The sequence below is a fragment of the Apium graveolens genome, chromosome 8, assembly GCF_009905375.1.
Source record: "Apium graveolens cultivar Ventura chromosome 8, ASM990537v1, whole genome shotgun sequence".
In the NCBI taxonomy this organism is placed as follows: Eukaryota; Viridiplantae; Streptophyta; class Magnoliopsida; order Apiales; family Apiaceae; genus Apium; species Apium graveolens.
Window position 1 is genome coordinate 254,161,384 of NC_133654.1, and position 14,715 is coordinate 254,176,098.

The following is a 14,715-nucleotide window of genomic DNA, read 5'->3' on the forward strand; positions in this document are numbered from 1 at the left end:
TAGCCGTTTAAATAGATAAACTGTAAAAATTATGTCCCTTATCCGTCGTGTCATGCTTATAAGTTATAAGTATGCTCGATGGATAATTTTAAGAGTTTTAACGACTAAGATTGAGACAATTCGACGGATGAGGATAAATCAGTTATCCGTCGAGTTATAAAATATTCCAGAAAAATATTTGATTTTTATAGACGAAGTGTATTCCGACGGATGATCAAACTCGATGGATAATGAGCATCCGTCGGGATGTAAATTTTGACTTAGCCAAAATTTCATCAAAATAGAAAGATCAATTAAATTTCTGGCCACATAACAACTTGCAAAATATCTGAAATGATTCAAGAATAATTGAGCATACCTAACTCACTTACCAACCTTGAAAAGGTGGATTCATCAAGTGGCTTGGTAAATATGTCTACAAGCTGCTTTTCACTTGGAACAAAATGCAGTTTCACAGTACCATTCATCACATGTTCTCTTATGAAGTGGTACTTGATGTCTATGTGCTTTGTTCTTGAATGCTTTACTGGATTTTCAGTGATGGCAATTGCACGTGTGTTATCACAGAAAATGGGAATCCTATCCACTTGTAGACCATAGTCCAATAATTGGTTTTTCATCCACAAAATCTGTGCACAGCAACTACCAGTAGCAATATATTCAGCTTCTGATGTAGAAGTAGAGACTGAATTTTGTTTTTTTACTGAACTAGGACACAAGCTTGTTCCCTAGAAATTGACAGGTTCCTGTTGTACTTTTTCTGTCTATTTTACAAACTGCTTAATATGCATCTGAATAACCAGTTAGATCAAAACCAGACTCTATAGGGTACCAAATGCCAAGTTTTGGTGTTCCCTTGAGATATCTGAAAATTCTCTTAATAGCTATTAAGTGAGATTCTCTAGGATAAGCCTGAAATCTAGCACAAAGATAAGTAGCAAATATTATATCTGACCTACTAGCTGTTAAGTACAGAAGTGAGCCAACCATGCCCCTATAGCTTGAAATATCCATAGACTTTTCTGTAGTGTTTAATTCAAGCTTGGTTGCAGTGGCCATGGGAGTTTTTGCGGATGTGTAATCCATTAGATCAAACTTCTTTAAAAGATCATGAATATATTTAGTTTGACTAATGAATATTCCATCACTAACTTGCTTAACTTGTAAACCAAGAAAGTAAGTTAGTTCTCCCACCATGCTCATTTCATACTTACTTTGCATCAATTTGGCAAACTTTTTGCAAAGTTTTCATCTGTAGAGCCAAATATAATATCATCTACATAAATTTAAACAAGTATACTAGAGCCATTAACATTTCTAAAGAATAAAGTTTTATCAACAGTACCTCTTGTGAAGTGATTTTCCAAAGAAACTTTGATAACGTGTCATACCAAGCTCTAGGTGCTTGCTTCAGTCCATAAAGTGCTTTCAAAAGGTAGTAAACATGATTTCGAAAATTTGGATCTTCAAAACCAGGAGGCTGACTAACATAGACTTCCTCCTCCAAATCTCCATTCAGAAATGCACTTTTGACATCCATTTGATAGACCTTGAAATTGGCATGAGCTGCATAGGCCAAGAAAATTCTGATGGCTTCAAGTCTTGCAACAGGAGCAAAAGTTTCATCAAAATCTATTCCTTATTGTTGACAATAGCCCTTAACAACTAATATAGCTTTGTTCCTTACTACTATGCCATTTTCATCCATCTTGTTTCTGAATACCCATTTGGTGTCAATTGGATTCTTTCCTTTAGGCTTGGGTACCAGCTTCCATACCTTATTTCTTTCAAATTGGTTTAGCTCCTCCTGATAGCTAAAATCCAATCAGGATCCAACAAAGCTCTTCTACCTTCTTTGGTTCTTCCTTAGATAGGAAGCTACTATATAGACATTCTTTTTGAGTTGCTCTCCTTGTTTGAACTCGAGAACACATCACCAATGATGAGCTTAAAGGGGTGATCTTTTGTCCTTTTTCTTTGTTGAGATAGATTAGCTCTGTATGAAGAGGCTTTATTGTTGCCTTGATGTGTGACTGAGTTTTGATTATTAGAAACTCCCCCTGAGTTTGTGAATCTTTGATTTGAGAAAGGGGAACTTTCTGTAAGTGATCTATTCAGACTTTCAGCTTCTCTTAATGACCCGGGGAATGATGCGCTTTGTGTTCCGACGGATGAGGTTGATTGTCTCCCGACGGATAAAGCAGATTGTCTCCCGACGGATGAAACATTCTGCAACTCGACAGATGTTGAATTTTGTGCTTCATTTGTAGTAGATTTTTCAGCATTATCCTTTTCCATTATTTCCTGATCCCTTTCATCATCACTATCATCACTAACCATCTCCACATTATCAAATTTGAGACTCTCATGGGAATCTTCATCTTGCAGTCCTTCAATCTTTTTATCATCAAACACAACATGTATTGATTCCATAACCATGTTGGTTCTCAGATTGTAGACTCTATATGCTTTTCCCACAGCATATCCAACAAAAATTCCTTCATATGCTTTAGCATCAAACTTCCCATATTGATCAGATTGATTTCTCAAGATATAACATTTGCAGCCAAAGACATGAAGAAAATTTAGAGTTGGTTTCTTGTTCTTGAACAATTTGTAGGGTGTCATACACTTTGCTTGATTGATCAAAGAAATGTTCTAAGTGTAGTAGGCAGTATTCACAGCTTCAGCCCAAAAATATGTTGGTAACTTTGATTCTTCAAGTATTATCCTTGCAGCTTCAATAAACGATCTGTTCTTTCTTTCCACTACTCCATTTTGTTGTGGAGTTCTTGCTGCAGAAAACTCATGCATAATCCCATTCTCTTCACAAAATGTTCTCATTATAGAATTCTTGAACTCAGTTCCATTGTCACTCCTGATTCTTCTTACTTTAAAATCAGGATGATTGTTGACTTGCCTTATGTGATTGATGATGATTTCACTAGCCTCATCTTTAGACTTTAGGAATATGTCCAAGAGAACTTTGAGAAATCATCTACAATTACTAGGCAAAATCTTTTCCTTGAGATGGACAACACATTGACTGGTCCAAACAAATCCATGTGTAGCAATTGCAAAAGTTCTTCAATTATTGAATTAAGCTTCTTTGTGAATGATGCTTTAATCTGCTTTCCCTTTTGGCAGGCATCACACAGTCCATCCTTAGAAAACTCCACTTGAGGAATTCCAATAACCAGTTCTTTCTTGACAAGCTCATTCATGGTCTTAAAGTTTAGATGGGACAGCTTTTTGTGCCATAGCCAACTTTCATCTTGACTTGCTTTACTGAGAGACAGGTGACATATTCTGCATTAGATGAGTTGAAGTCAGCTAGATACACATTTCCTCTTCTTATACCAGTGAGAACCACTTTGTTGCTTCTTTTGTTTGTCACAACACAGGCTTCTGAGTTGAAGGTTACTGAATTGCCCTTATCACAAAGCTGACTGATACTCAACAAATTATGCTTGAGACCATCCACTAAGGCAACCTCCTTAATGATGACATTATCTTTCGAAATCAAGCCATATCCCACAGTATAACCTTTGCTGTCATCTCCAAAAGTAATACTTGGGCCAGCTCTCTCCTTGAACTCTGTGAGCAGGGTAGAATCTCCAGTCATGTGCCTTGAACAGCCAATATCCAGGTACCAAAGATTCTTTCTATTTCCCTGCACATATCAAAATCAAATCAAGTTGATTTTGGTACCCAAATTTCCTTGGGTCCAGCCTTGTTAGCTTTCTTCTTTGGTTTCTTAGGTTTGACCTCATTTGACTTGGGAATTTCTGATTCATCCTTAGTCATTTGAGTTGGACCTTTGAAACCAGTCATTAAAATAGAATTATCATGCACATTTTGATTAACTGGAAAAGGCATGCTGTTTGCAAACATGTTATTCCAGTAAGGCATGCTAAATGGCATCTGAGGCATACTAAATGCAGCATAATAAAGTTTAGGTGCAAATGGCATATTAGCAAATGGTGCATTCATATTCTGAGCAGACATAGCATTTACAGGCATAGAAGGCATGGCATTCATGGTGGGAAAAAGAGAGGGTACAGATATAGGAGTAGGCATGACAAGTTTACAGGTAACAGACAAATGATTAACACTACCACACTTAACACATATTTTTCTTGGAGCATACTTATCAGGTGTGTAGTTGTTATGTTTGTTACTCCCTACTTTCCCATTTATATTGTTTTTCCTTTTAGTTTATGTTTTAACCTCTATCTTTTCTAATCTGTCATTCAATTGCTTGATGGACAGATGACCAACATTCACTTTCTTCTCCTTCTTTACTTGACTTGATTCTCCTGGAACAAAGTTTTTGGAAACTGGTCCATATTTCTCATTTAGCTTGGCAAGTTTGGCTTTGCTCACAGGTTTGCTCACAGCCAACATATGAGGATTTATGTCACTCGACGGATACTTGTTGTGTATATGTTCTGTACTTGATGATTACATGAACAAAATACCTTGGTAGACTTTACTTAGTGAAATTATGTAGCACTCGACGGATAAGGTTTATAGTCTCGACGGATGACTCAATATAGTCCCGACGGATGATGACTTATTATCCATCGAGTGAGTAGCTTATGTAACAATAAGTCTGTAGCACATTTCTGCATACACATTATTTAGAATCTGTAGTAGTATTTGAGTCATGTTGACCTTAGTTAGATATGGAGAATAAGTTGATTAATTGTACATAGATGATGTCTTGTAATTCTGTATAAGTGAAATGAGTCAAGTGCCTGATTGCTACACGACGGATGAACAAACAATGAATTCGACGGATGATCAACAACCCGACGGATGATCAATATCTCGACGGATGATCATGAACCTGACGGATAAAGAATTCAAATATCTGTTGACAGTGACAACACAGTCACATGCGTCGAGTGGATGCAAATGGAATGTGGTAGCCTATTAACTGGATTTTCGAGAACAAAGAAGCATTGCCGTTTCCATGCTATTATGAAGATATTCAAAGATGTGGAATAGAGTGATGAAGTAGCATTGTAATAGACTAGATAGTTTTTGTTTTATTATCATGTCTCATTACTTTGTAATCTTGGTGATATATAAACCAAGAAGCAGCAACTAAGAACTATCTGAGATACAAGCAGAGAAACATTTGTAAGCAGAATTCTTAGCATTTCTCTGTACTCTAAGTTGTTCAATTTTGTAAGCAGTTGTGAGCATTTTGCACACAGGGTTCTCTCGATATATTATATATCTCTGGTGGAATCATTCAAATCCACCAGAAATTTTTAAAGACTCTTGTTTTTAATTACTTATGTTTGATTCATTTAAGTAACTATTCCGCATTGTGCTAATCAATTCACACTTATATATATTCGAGTTAGAACATTTTTATTTCGAGAAAAAGTTTCAAGAATTCCATTCAACCCCCCTTCTGTAATTCTTATCATATTGTTAAGGACTAACAATTGGTATCAGAGCAAGCTCTTAACTTACAAAGAGTTTAAAGATCAAAACAATACAGCAAGATGAACAAGAAGGATGTTGGAGTCAAGATCCCTTTCTGGATAAAGATAATTACCATCATTGGAAGGTAAAGATGCATCTTCATTTGCTTTCTCAAGATGAGGCCTATGATGACTGCATAGAAAGAGGCCCTCATGTTCCAATGAGAGCTGCAACAGGAAACGAGCCATCAGTCCCCAAGCCAAGGCATGAATGGTCTGATCCTGACATTGAACAAGTCAGGAAGGATAAAAAGGCCATGAATATCCTTTTAATGGAGTTGATGGAGATATGTTTGACAATATCAACTGCAAAACTGCCAAGATTTGGGATACAATACAGATCATCTGTGATGGCACTGAGCAAGTTAGAGAAAACAAGATGCAGCTCCTGATTCAGCAATATGAGCATTTTCATAATGAAGAAAGTGAGTCTCTCACTGACATTTTTAGTAGGTTTCAAAAACTACTAAATGCTCTAAAGTTGCATGGAAGGGTCTATCAGAAAAAGACTCCAATCTGAAATTCCTTAGATCTCTTCCAAAGGAATGGAAACCAATGACAGTCTCATTAAGAAACTCACAAGATTATAAGGAGTTTACTTTGGAGAGACTGTATGGCATCCTGAAAACTTATGAGCTTGAAATAGAGCAAGATGAGAGGATGGAGAGAGGAAAGAAGAAAGGAGGATCCATTGCACTAGTTGAGTTGGAAAAAGAGAAGGAAGTGAAGATGGAAGCTGTTGAGTCAACTTCAAGGGTCTGTGAAAGCAAGGGCAAGGGCTGCAGTAGAAAGTGAAGATTCTTTGAGCCAAGATGACATGGAGACATTGATGAACACTAGCATTTCTTTCCAGAATATTTGCCAAGCTCAAGTTCAAAAGAACTTTGGAGCAGCCAAGCCAAATAGAAACATGGTGGATAAATCAAAATTCAAATGTTTCAAATGTGGCTTGGCAGGGCACTTTGCCAGTGAGTGTAGGAAGTCAGATTCCAGTAAGAAAAAGTTTGAGCCTGTGGATTATAAGCAAAAATACTTTGAGCTGCTCAAACAAAAGGAAAGGGCTTTCATAACACAAGAAATGACTGGGCAGCAGATGGTCTGGATGAAGATGAAGATGTCAGCTATGTTAATCTAGCCCTAATGGCCAAGTCTGATGAGACAGAAACAAGTTCTTCAAGTAATCAGGTAATTACTACAAACCTTGCACATTTATCTAAAGCTGAGTGTAATGATGCCATAAATGACATGTCTACAGAGTTATATCATTTGCGTGTTACACTTAAGTCTCTTACTAAAGAAAATGCTAAAATCAAAAAAACAATTTTTTGAGTGAGAGAAATAATGTGCTTGAGTCTCAGTTCATTGATTTTGAAAAGTTAAGAATTGAGTGTAAGATTGCCAAGGAGGAATTAACTGAGTCCTTGAAGAAAGAAGAAATTTTAAAGAAGCAGCTCGAGCGTGAACAAGAGGTGATTAAGGCATGGAAAACATCCAGGGATGTCCATGCTCAAATCACCAAAGTTCAAGGAATTGAGTCTTTCTGTGATGCAGCCTGGAAAAAGAACAAAGAGAAACTAGAACCAAATTTGGTAGATGGAGTGCTAACAGATGTAGACTCGACGGATGATGAGGATCATCCGTCGGATAACAAAAAGGGTTATCCGTCGAATGATGAAAATCCTCATCCGTCGGCTGTGAGCAAGCCTATAGTAAAGCCAAACTTGTTAAGCTGAATGAGAAGTATGGGTCTGTTTCCAAGAACTTTGTTTCAGGAGAATCGAGTCAAGTTAAGAAAGGGAAAAAGGCTAATGTTGGTCACATGACTGTCAAACAGTTAAGTGACAGACTTGAAAAGATTGAGGTAAAAACAGAGGCTAAAAAGAAAAACAATAGAAATGGTAAAGTAGGGATTAACAAACACAATAACTACACATAAATATGCTCCTAGAAAAATCTGTGTCAAGTGTGGTAGTGTAAATCATTTGTCTGTTAATTGCAAATCTGCCATGCCTACTTCCATGTCTGTGCCACCTCACTTTCCTAACATGAATGCCATGCCTCCCATGCCTATGAATGCTATGTCTACACAGAATATGAATGCACAGTTTGCTAACATGCCATTTGCACCTAATCCTTATTATGCTATTTAGTATGCCACAAATGCCATTTAGCATGCCTTACTGGAATAACATGTTTACTAATAGCATGCCATTCCTGTTGATTATAATATGCATGATAATTCTGTTGCAATGAATGGTTTCAAAGGCCCAACTCAAATGACCAAGGATGAATTGATATCCCCAAGTCAAATGAGATAAAGCCTAAGAAACAGAAAAAGAAAGCTAACAAGGCAGGACCCAAGGAAACTTGGGTACCAAAATCAACTTGATTTGATTTTGATGTGTGCAGGGAAACAGAAAGAATCTTTGGTACTTGGATAGTGGTTGTTCAAGACACATGACTGGTGATTCTACCCTGCTCACAGAGTTTAAGGAAAGAGCTGGCCCAAGTATTACTTTTGGAGATGACAGCAAGGGTTATACTGTGGGATATGGCTTGATTTCAAAGGACAATGTCATCATTGAGGAGGTTGCCTTAGTGGATGGTCTCAAACACAATTTGTTGAGTATCAGCCAGCTTTGTGATAAAGGCAACTCAGTAACCTTCAACTCAGAAGCCTGTGTTGTGACTAATAAAAGAAGCAACAAAGTGGTTCTCACTGGTGTGAGAAAAGGAAATGTGTACCTAGCTGATTTCAACTCATCTAATGCAGAATCTGTTACTTGTCTTCTCAGTAAAGCAAGTCAGGATGAAAGTTGGCTATGGCACAAGAAGCTATCCCATTTAAACTTCAAGACCATGAATGAGCTAGTAAAGAAAGAACTGGTTAGAGGCATTCCTCTAGTGGAGTTTTCTAAGGATGGACTGTGTGATGCCTGCCAAAAAGGGAAGCAGATTAAAGCATCATTCAGGAAGAAACTTGATTCAACAATTGAAGAACCTTTGCAACTGCTACACATGGATTTGTTTGGACCAGTCAATGTGTTGTCTCTCAAGAAAAGATTTTGCCTAGTAATTGTAGATGATTTCTCAAAGTTCTCTTGGACATATTTCCTAAAGTCTAAAGATGAGGCTAGTGAAATCATCATCAATCACATAAGGCAAGTCAATAATCATCCTGATTTCAAGGTTAGAAGAATCAGGAGTGACAATGGAACTGAGTTCAAGAATTCTGTCATGAGAGCATTTTGTGAGGAAAATGGGATTCTGCATGAGTTTTCAGCAGCAAGAACTCCACAACAGAATGGAGTAGTGGAAAGGAAGAACAGATCACTTATTGAAGCTGCAAGGACAATGCTTGAAGAATCTAAACTGCCAACATATTTCTGGGCTGAAGCTGTTAATACTGCATGCTACACTCAGAATATTTCTCTGGTTAATCAAGCAAGATGCATGACTCCATTCAATTGTTCAAGAATAAGAAGCCAACTCTAAATTTTTCATGTCTTTGGCTGCAAGTGCTATATTCTGAGAAATCAAACTGATCAAAATGGGAAGTTTGATGCTAAAGCAGATGAAGGAATTTTTGTTGGATATGTGTTGGTAAAGCATATAGAGTCTACAATCTAAGAACCAACATTGTTGTGGAATCAATACATGTTGTGTTTGATGATAAAAAGATTGAAGGACTGCAAGATGGAGATTACCATGAGAGCCTCAAATTCGACAATGTGGAGATGGTTAGTGATGATGAAAGTGATCAAGAAACTGTATCTAAGGATAATGCAGAAAAACCACTACCAATGAAGCACAAAACTCAACATCTGTCGAGTTGCATAATGCTTCATCCGTCGGGAGGCAATCTGCGTTATCCGTCGGGAGACAACCAGCTCATCCGTCGGTACTCAAAACTCACCATCCGTCGGGTTATCAAGAGAAGCTGGAAATCAAGATAGATCACCTATAGAAAGTTCCCCTTTCTCAAATCAAAGATCCACAAACTCAGGGGGAGTTTCTAACAATCAAAACTCAATCACACATCAAGACAACAATGAGGCCTCTTCATCTAGAGCTAATCTACCTCAACAAAGAAAATGGACAAAAGATCACCCCTTTGAGCTAATTGGTGATGTTTCTTCTAGAGTTCAAACAAGGAGAGCAACTCAAGAAGAATGTCTATAGTAGCTTTCTTTCCAAGGAAGAGCCAAAGAAGGTAGAAGAAGCTTTGTTGGATCCTGATTGGATTTTAGCTATGCAGGAGGAGCTAAACCAATTTGAAAGGAATAATGTATGGAAGCTGGTGCCCAAGCCTAAAGGAAAGAATCCAATAGACACCAAATGGGTATTCAGAAACAAGATGGATGAAAATGGCATAGTAGTCAGGAACAAAGCTATTGGTTGCTAAGGGCTATTGTCAACAAGAAGGAATAGATTTTGATGAAACATTTGCTCCTGTTGCAAGACTTGAAGCCATCAGAATTTTCTTAGCCTATGCAGCCCATGCCAATTTCAAGTCTATCAAATGGATGTCAAAAGTGCCTTTCTGAATGGAGATTTGGAGGAGGAAGTCTATGTCAGTCAACCTCCTGGTTTTGAAGATCCAAATTTTCCAGAACATGTCTATTATCTTTTGAAAGCACTTTATGGACTGAAGCAAGCACCTAGAGCCTGGTATGACACTTTATCAAAGTTCCTTTTGGAAAACCATTTCACAAGAGGTACTGTAGATAAAACTTTATTTTAGAAATGTTAATGGCTCTAGTATACTTGTTCAAATTTATGTAGATGATATTATTTTTGGCTCTACAGATGAGAAACTTTGCAAAAAGTTTGCCAAATTGATGCAAAGTAAGTATGAAATGAGTATGATGGGAGAACTGACTTACTTTCTTGGTTTACAAGTTAAGCAAGTTAGTGATGGAATATTCATTAGTCAAACTAAATATTTTTGATCTTTTAAAGAAGTTTGATCTAGTGGATTGCACATCTGCAAAAACTCCCATGGCCACTGCAACTAAGCTTGAATTAAACACTACTGAAAAGTCTGTGGATATTTCAAGTTATAGGGGCATGGTTGGCTCACTTTTGTACTTAACAGCTAGTAGGCCAGATATAATTTGCTACATGTTTATGTGCTAGATTTCAGGCTGATCCTAGAGAATCTCACTTAATAGCTATTAAGAGAATTTTCAGATATCTCAAGGGAACACCAAAACTTGGCATTTGGTACCCTAGAGATTCTGGTTTTGATCTAACTGGTTATTCAGATGCAGATTATGCAGGTTGTAGAATTGATAGAAAAAGTACAACAGGAACCTGTCAATTTCTAGGAAACAAGCTTGTGTCCTGGTTCAGTAAAAAGCAAAATTCAGTTTCTACTTCTACAGCTGAAGCTGAATATATTGTGCTGGTAGTTGCTGTGCACATATTATGGATGAAAAATCAATTGCTAGACTATGGTTTGCAAGTTGAGAGGATTCCTATTTTCTGTGATAACACAAGTGCAATTGCCATCACTGAAAATCCAGTACAACATTCAAGGACAAAGCACATAGATATCAAGTACCACTTCATAAGGGAACATGTAATGAATGGTACTGTAGCTACATTTTGTTCCAAGTGAGAAGCAGCTTGCAGATATCTTTACCAAGCCACTGGATGAATCCACCTTTTCAAGGTTGGTAAGTGAGTTAGGTATGCTTAATTATTCTTAAATCTATATGAGTTAATTTGCAAGTTGAAATGCAGCCAGAAATTTAATTGATTTTTCAGTCTTGGATGAAATTTTGGCTAAGTCAAAATTTACATCTCGACGGATGATCTTTATCCATCGAGTTTGATCATCCGTCGGTATACTATTTGCTAATAAAAATCAATTATTTTTCTGGAATATTTTATGACTCGACGGATAACAGTTTATCCTCATCCGTCGAATTGTCTTAATCTCAGCCGTTAATTCCTGTACATTATCCATCGAGTATACTTACAGTTTGTAAGCATAACACGACGGATAATGGGTGGAATTTTTACAGTTTATTTTTAAACGGCTATTTTAGGCAATTTCTATTGGTTACTTTATTTTACTTTATTATTTTTAACAGTTATTTTTGAGATAGTATAAAAGCTTATTTCATTTCAATCGCTTTTCTTTTATCATTCTCAATTCAACTGCTCTAATTTCATTCTCTCTCAAAGCACTTACTCTCTTTCTCTTCAAGCTCTTATTCTCTAACAATGGCACATGTTGTAAAGATTATGTCTCAAACTGGGTTCATTTATGAGAAGAACAATTTCACTGCACTAGTGAATAAGGGTATTCAGCAATCTGGTGAATATCATAAGATGATGGACTTTGTGAAGAATTGCAAGCTCAACTATGCCATGCTGGAATCACCCACAATCTTCTGTGAAGTTGTTGAAGAGATGTGGACCACTGCTACCTACAACTCAACAGATAAGACAATCACACTCACCATTAAAGGTAAAGAGTTCTGTATCAATAGTGATGTTATAAAAGCATGTTTCAAGATTCCTGATAACACTGTGACCTCACCACACACTGACACTGATATAATCAATATGCTTAATTCCATGAACTATGCTCTTTCTACTTCTAAGTTAAGTGACATTAGGAGAATGGGTCTTAGGAAAGAATGGAGTTTTATGTGTGATATTGTGACAAAGGTCTTTTCAGGAAAAGTCAGTAATTTTGATTCAGTCAATATCTCAATGCTTAACATGCTAGTTACAGATAAATTCTATAATTTCAGTGACCTTGTCTTGTTTGAGTTAGGCTTTAAATTAGGAGAGTTAAATAAAAGAGGTAAAAATGTGTATTATGCTAGATTCTTTATGATGTTAGCTAACCACCTTTGTGAAGAGATTGTGCTTGAGAACCCTAACAACAAACTAGATTGTTGGGTTCAAGAGAGAAGGCTCATTGCAGATTTGAACATGGCCAACCATCACAAGGATGTGCCATTGTTCTATTTTACTGTAATGCAAGCACCTCAGGTAAGTAAGGTAAGTTCATCTATCCCTACCACTATTCCAACCTCAACAATTTCTTTGAGTTCCAGTGTGGCTATGGAAACTGTGTAAATGACCCAACAGTTGCCTACCCAAGCTACCAAAACTGCATAAATTTTCAAACCCAAATCAAAGAAAGCCCCCTCTGGTATCTCTCAAAAGATGCCAGTTGCAAAATCCACTAAAACCATAGAGGGGAGTGTGAAGGAGGGCAAGATAGGTGAGGGAAGGGGTGAACATAAAAGAAACCCTAAGAATAAGGATGGAGAGTTGAGTGGATCCCAGCCTAGCCACACTGCAGTTTCCCAACAAACTGTAGTGCTTAAAAAGGATTAAAGCTCATTCCTAGCTGCATCCTCCCAAAAGGATGTAGTTATTGAACAAAGCTCTCAACCAAGAGCACATGCCAAGAGGGTTAGGGACACAAGCTCACCCCAAACTTATTCCAGAAAGAAGAAGTCTAAAACCCTTGGGGATGCACAGGGCACACACTGTGCAAACTGGTGCAAAAGACATAGTCACTGCACCTTCACAAAATCAGTTTGATGTGGCTCCAATAAATGTGTAGTCACATCCAAAATCTCTAGTCATAGAATCACCTCAAATACCAAACTCACCAACAAATTCTCTGGATGTTGATATGATAAACACATCAATCCCTGATTCCCTTTCTTTAACTCTGTTGGGGAAGCCAAAATCTACTGCAAGTGAGCATCATCTTTTAGATGATTTGTTGGCTCACTTGCCAATTCTTTCAGGAACTGTTGTATCATCTGTGCCCAAAATATCTTCAATCAGCACATAGTCAACAATAGTTTCTTTTCCCAGTTCATTCATTTCTACTCTCTCGATGGATATTTCTCATCCATCGAGTAGTGATTGTATCCCGACGGAAAAGCTTAACAACAGTTATCCGTCGGATAGCAAAACCACTCACTCGATGGATATCACTCATCCGTCGAGTATCCCTGCACAACTTCAAACTTCATTTATTTTAAGTGCAGAAGATTTAGTGGTTGTACAGTCACTCATAGGATTGAGAGAGAAGAGTGTTTTGAGTGAGTTTCTGGGTTGCTCCCAGGAAAAAGGAGAGGAAATGAGTGAAACTATACAATCCATTTCTTCAGGATTGGCAAAAGAGAGTGAAAGGAGTCCCACCTTAGTAGGTGAAGGTGAGGGTGTGAGGATGGGGAGCCAGGGTGAGACCCTGATGCAACAAAAGAGAGAAAATGAGGGAAATGCAGGTACTGGAGCTATAAGGATGGATGTCATTGCTAGTGAGTCAATGAATGTCCAGGATGCAGGCAGGGAGGGACTATCTCAGCATCCTAAAGATGTTATAGATTCCACTTCCCTTGATGCTGAGGCATTTACTCACCCTGTTCCAGATTATCAACTTCTAGCTGAACAGGGCAATGACAATGCAGAAAGGATGCTCAATCTGGTGCATACCACTCAGTCTATGCTAAGAGCCAAGGATGCCATCACAGCTTTGCCTTCTACAGCTGGTGATGTGGACTATGAGAGTGGTGGTTCAGCTAATTTCTTTGGTGATAGGAGTGGGGATAGTGAAGATGAAGCAATGGACATAGGGGAGAAGTAGGCTCAAGTTCAAGATTCAGGTATGCCATCATGGGCATTCTCAAAACACTGTGATGAGCACTACTTCAAGACCACCCTGATCCAACTAATCAATCAGACAATACTGCTCTTCAATCCCCTACTAATTCCAGCACCAAGAAGCTCCTTCAGGCACATCTAGCCTCCTGCAACTTCAACAAATCCAGGGCTTCCAGCATGCTAGGATGTAAACACCATGAAGGGTGATATTGAGGAGATGAAGAAGGCCATTTCAGACAAGATATTCTAAACTTCCAAAGCTACAATGCTTGACATCAAGAGGCAATTAAGGAAAAATTCTGATTGCAACCAAGATAGATGCCTTGGACACAAGAATGTCAGCCATGGAAGCATCTTTAACAGCCATTCATCTTCATCAAGCCCAACAGACAGATCTACTTCAAAAATTGGTGGCTGCTCAAACCTCCTCCTCTACTCAACTTGATGATAACAAAAAGGGGAGAAAGGACCAAGTGAGGGGGAGAGGCTTCAGATTCAAATCAGTAAAGTAATTGTGCCTTCAATTACTATCTCAAAGCCACCAGTTACAGACAGTATGATCTGA